Source organism: Theobroma cacao, chromosome 2 (assembly GCF_000208745.1).
Source record: "Theobroma cacao cultivar B97-61/B2 chromosome 2, Criollo_cocoa_genome_V2, whole genome shotgun sequence".
NCBI classification, from domain to species: domain Eukaryota; kingdom Viridiplantae; phylum Streptophyta; class Magnoliopsida; order Malvales; family Malvaceae; genus Theobroma; species Theobroma cacao.
Window position 1 is genome coordinate 8,784,877 of NC_030851.1, and position 6,208 is coordinate 8,791,084.

The following is a 6,208-nucleotide window of genomic DNA, read 5'->3' on the forward strand; positions in this document are numbered from 1 at the left end:
AAAAAATAATAATAAGAAATAAGAATAGAAAATATGATAATAAAATATATAATAAAATAAAAATAATTAATAATAACAAAAAATATAGATAATTGCATTAGCATAGCATGTATATATTGCATCATACATATCATTGCATATAAATATTTCTATTTTCGAGTTTAAGCCCCGATGATGGGATCTTCCGGGGATTTCGCGAAGGCGGGTATTTCTCGAAAAGTTTTTTAGGTGAAAAGATGTCCTCGGGTCCCACCAGTATGATGGGAGGGCTCGAGAACCATCTTTAATAAAAAGCTTTTGCCCGAATTAGGTTCATTATGCACAAAAATATTGTTTGAAAAAGAAAACGTACGATGACCCCGATGACGGGAATTATTCGTCGAATTTGCAAAGGCGAGTTTCTCGGATAATTTTCTAGGTGAGAGAATATCCCGAGTCCCACCAGTATGATGGGCGGATTCGAAAAAATATCCTCGATAAAAGGTTATTCGTCCTGCATTTTTATCTCACGCCATGCATTCCATCTTGCCACCCATTTGCATTCCATTTTAGGTTAAATAGGAGATCAAATAAAAATATAATAATTAAGGAAATATAGTGAAATTAAAAATTAAAGCCTAATAGGATAATCTAAAAATGGTACCGTTCATGGAACGGGCGTCCCAGGGGTGCTAATCCTTCTCCGGGTGTAACCGTACTCCCGAACCTAGATCTAAAAAAATCGTAGACTAGTTTAAGGTTCTTTTCGATGGGCTTAAAATTAATTTAAGTTTTCATCGATTAGAATTGAGTCAATAGGTGGCCAATCGCACCTAGTAAAAAAGATTGGTGGCGACTCCTAGTTTAATTTTTAGTGAGTTTTCACATTCCTCGTTTGACGGTCGGGTTCCCGGACCCGCACGTTACGACACCTTCAGTGATGCTGATTAGGCAAGCTGCCCCACTACTAGAAGAAGTACCACTGGTTTTTGCATTTACCTCGGAGCTAATTGTATTTCTTGGTGCTCAAAGAAGCAACTCACAGTTGCTCGTTCAAGTTCAAAAGCAGAATATAGGTCCATGGCATTCACTACTGCTGAGATTACTTGGCTCACTTATCTTCTTAAGGATCTTGGCATTACTTTGCATCAACCTCCTCAACTATTTTGTGACAACATTAGTGCTCTTCATCTATCTATAAATCCTATGTTTCATGCCCGTACCAAACACATAGAGATAGACTATCATTTTGTTCGAGAAAAGGTAGCGATGGGTGCTCTTATTACAAGATACATTCCTTCATCATCTCAACCTGCAGATATATTCACCAAGCCTTTACCAAAACAGGCCTTCCATCTACTCCCAAACAAGCTGGGAGTTCATGTTCATTCCCCCTCCAACTTGAGGGGCATGTTAAGGAAAACATGACAGAAAAGGAAAACGCGGACAAGAATCAAGGAGTAGTGGACAAGAATCAAAGAGCAAGAATCAAGACCAAATGACAAGAATCAAGGAGTTGAAATATGAAATCAAGTCTTAATTCTTGTCTGCAATTAATTGTACTCCTGTATATATATCTCAACTCATCAAATAAAAAAAAAACATTATCAGCTTCCCATGACAAGAATCAAGGAGCAAGAATCAAGACCAAATGACAAGAATCAAGGAGTTGAAATATAAAATCAAGTCTTAATTCTTGTTTGCAATTAATTGTACTCTTGTATATATATCTCAACTCATCAAATAAAAAAAAAAAACATTATCAGCTTCCCTCAATTCTGTGCAAAATCTTTCAAGGGCATGTGCCTTTAGAAAGGATAAACATTATACAAAAACAATTTTCACATATTAAATGTTTAAATAATATGGTTTGTGAAATTTGTCCATTAGCCAAGCAAAAAAAATTACCTTTTCTTGTGCATATTCAAAGCACAACTACTGCCTTTGAACTTATACATGTAAACATTTGTGGTCCATATGAGACACCTACTTTATCTAATCAAAGGTATTTTCTTACTATAGTAGATGACTATACATGTTTCACTTAGATTAGATAAAGTAAATTAGATGTGTTGTCAATTATATCAGCTTTTAATAATTATGTTTAAAAACAATTTGAGCTTTCAGTCAAATGCATCAGATCAGATCATGGTCTGGAATTTAGAATGATTAGATATTTTTCTAATATTGGAATCATACATCAGTTGTCCTGTGTTGAAACTCCTCAACAAAAATGGAACTATTGAGCGTAAGCATCAACACAACTTAATGGTAGCAAAGGCCCTAATGTTTCAGTCAAACATTCCTGTCCATTTTTGGGGAGAAGCAATGTTAACTGTAGTGCATATCATAAATAAGGCCCCTACTAAACTGCAAAATAGATCACCATTTGAAGTACTATATAATAAATTACCTACCTATGACCATTTAAAGGTATTTGGGAACTTATGCTTTGTATCCATCTTATCACAAGGTAGAAGAAAGCTGGACAAAAAGAGCCACAAAATGCGTGTTTCTTGGATATCCAAACAACATTAAGGGATATAGAGTGTATGATCTTTGTGCACATAAAGTCATAACATCCAGAAACATAGTCTTTCATGAATCAATATTTCCTTTTCAACATGAAAAACATGATATGCAGACAGATCCATTTTATCAAACACCTAGCATGCATAGGAAATATTTTGATGAATTTGATTCTAATTCCTTGAATTTTTCACTTCATGAGCATACACTTGCTAAAGTTAATCAAAATGAAGCTATACTTAATTCAAACATACTTGAAGGTTCAAATTCTAGTGATCTCATGCCTGTATCACCAAATTCTATATCACCAAAGCTATACCTAGTTCAAGACTTGTAGCAAAGGACTATAGTCAAGTTCTAGGTTTTGATTATTAAGAAACCTTTAGTCAAGTTGCCAAGCAGACAACTGTCAAGGTATTTTTTTCTTAACAGCAACATTAAACTGGAACTTATCACAGCTAGATATTGATAGTTCATTTCTAAATGGTGACTTGGACGAAGAAGTGTATATGGAATTACCACAGGGGTATGAAGTTTAAGGGGAGTATCCGGAAAGTTCTAAACTGGTTTGCAAACTTCATAAGTCATTGTATGGCTTGAAGCAGGCTTCTAGGCAATGGAATGCCAAAATTACTTCACTACTCCGACAATATGGTTTCAATCAATTAGCTGCTAACTACTCTTTGTTCACTATGAAAGTAAATGATAAGGATTTCATTGCTTACTTTTTTATGTGGATGATATATTAATTGAAAGCACTTCAATGCAAGCCATGGCAGATGTGAGGCAATTTTTGAAGTCACATTTCAAGCTCAAGGACCTAGGAAAAGTTAAATACTTCCTAGGATTAGAAATAGCAAGATCTTCTGATGGAATCTCTATATGTCAAAGGAAATATGCATTAGATCTACTAGAAGAACATGAAATGCTAGGGGCCAAAGTAGTTTCCACTCCTATTGATTGTAATCACAAGCTACAGAAGACTCAAGAAAGAGAACAATTAGTAAATCCAATTGAATACAGACAATTAGTTGAAAAGTTACTGTATCTTACCTTCGGTAGACTAGACGTATCATATGCAATCCAAGTCTTGTCACAATTCATGGAAAAACCTGAACTTAAGCACTTCAAAGCTACTTTTAGAGTTTTGAAGTACATTAAGAGATCACCAGGACAAGGCATTTTAATGAAATCAAAATCAGACTTGAATATTGTAGCCAACTGTGATAGTGATTGGGTAGGCTGTCAGGATTCAAGGAGATTAATCACAAGTTACAATGTTTTTATTGAGAGTTCCTTGGTCACCTGAAAGTCAAAGAAGCAGTTTATTATGGCTAGGAGCTCAGTAGAAGCAGAGTATCGCTCTATGGCATCTACATGCTGTGAAGTCATCTAGTTGAAACACTTGCTGTCGAGCTTTGAAGTAGAACACAAAGAAGTAATAGTTCTTTACTCTAATAGTCAATATGCCAATCACATCAACGAAAACCTAGTTTTTCATGAAAAGACCAAACATATTGATATGAACTATCATTTCATCAAGGATAAAGTACTTGAAGGTACAATCAAACCATTATACATTCCCACCAATTCACAACTTGCTAATATGTTTACTAAGGCATTAATATCGAGACAGTTTCATAGTTTCCAAGGCAAGATGAATGTTCACAATATTCACATGTCATCTTGAGGGGGAGTATCAGATGGTTTAGAGGAGAATAACTCAGCTTCAGGATTGATTAGCTGAGTACCAAAATAGAAGGAGACCTTGCCCAGATGAAAAAGTAAGAAACAAACCTCGCCGTTTAGAATAAAAGAAGGAAAGCTGGTAGTAGTGGTCAAGACACACCGTTTCACTTATTGGAGCATTTTTTTTAGTTTTGTTTAAATTTTAGTTATTTTGGTTAAGTGTAATTATTAGTGTTTTCTCTCTCTTACTTTACCTTTAAGCTCTGTATATATATCAACTGTACAGACCTTTTTTTGATTCAATGAAAACCTTGAGAAATTTTCTCAATATCACGCCGCTTGTTCCTTTCTCCATTGTCTTTTCTGTCAAATATTAAGATCTTTTGGGACAAAAAGAATGTAAAATGCATAAGATCATCATCAAAGAATACACAAAAATATGAAAAATGGTTTTCAATGGCGGAATACATTGAGAAATACAAAGGAAGATTCATGAGTATTATATATTACCATCATAAAATCATGCATACATGTCAATTCATGCACATGATCACTTGACATCAAAATTGAAGTTTTTCGAACAAAAATAAACATTAATACATGCTTTTCAAGTTTTAGGAATAAAAGCTCATTTAGTTCAAAATTGTTAAAGTTTCGAAACCTCAATTAAGTTAAGAAGAATTTGAGTTTTTATTAGATTTTAAAAACCAACCAATAAAATCTTTTAAGTCCAATCTAATTAGCATCAAGATTTTTCAACCCAAATTAGTTGGCCTTGAGATTATTTAAACCTAATTTAGCTAGCACCAAAATTTTAAGCTTAGTTAAGTTGTCCTTGAGATCTTTAAACCTAATCTAGCAAGCACAAAGATTTTAAATCCAGTTAAGTTGGTCATGAGATTATTTAACTCAATCTAGTTGACATTAAGATCATTTCAAACCTAGTTAAGTTGGCCTCAAGATGGTTTAAACCCAATTTAGCTGGCATCAAAGTTTTAAGTCTAATTAAGTTGATTTGAAATGATTTAAGCTCAATCTAACTGACACCAAAATTTTAAAAGTCAATCTAGTTGTCCCTAAAATGATTTAAGCTAAATCTAGTTGGCATCATGATTTAATGTCCAATTAAGTTTGCTCAGAGATGATTGAAGCCTATTCTAGGTGGTATCAAAATTTAAGTTCAATAAAATTGGCATAAAGATCCTTGAATCCAACTAAGTCGGCGTCCAATGTTTTTAAGTCCAATTAAATTGACATAAAAAAAAGAAAAAAAATACAAAATGTTTGAAGTTGTGAAATCTCATAGGAGTAATTTTCATAAAATAAAAAAAAAATAATATTTTTCAAAATTTTAAAAGTTATAGAGCTTCTTAATAAGATATTTTATAAAACAAAAATTGAAAACTAGTTTCAAAATTCTTCTAAAGTTGTATAGGTTGCGGTCATTGGTCAAAAGGCTAATGAATTGTTAAGTGGGTTAGCCAGAAAAGCACCTTGAATTGTGAAAGCTGTATCCTGCAGGGGACTCAAAGCTTGATAGATCAAGAACGATCGATGGTTCGGTCCAATGTATCGTGATCTTTCTAGTCAGAATTGCAATTAATACGTGTCTGGATGGTGCCATAGCTAGATTTCCAGTCTGCTGCAGTGGGAAACGAGAAGCTAGAGTTAGTGGGAGGAAGCTGTCATATCATATATGAGCTGTAACCCTTTTTTCCATTCACAGATCATAATGGTTTGGTTCTTATATATGCCTAAAACCATAGCCGTCTTATGCTTTTGCACAATGTCAAAGCTCAAAACTTAATTCTTTGCATGTTTTATGTTTGATTTGGAAAATATGGGTCCCTATTTTAATTAGCTACTCCATCCATTATTCACATCCACCACTATCTGATTAACTTCCAATATTTTGTTCTTCTTTACAGACTTTCCTCTCCACTGGCATAACCAATACTACTAAATAATAATAATCTGTCTTTGCTTTTACTAATTAGTGGTAACGGAGATG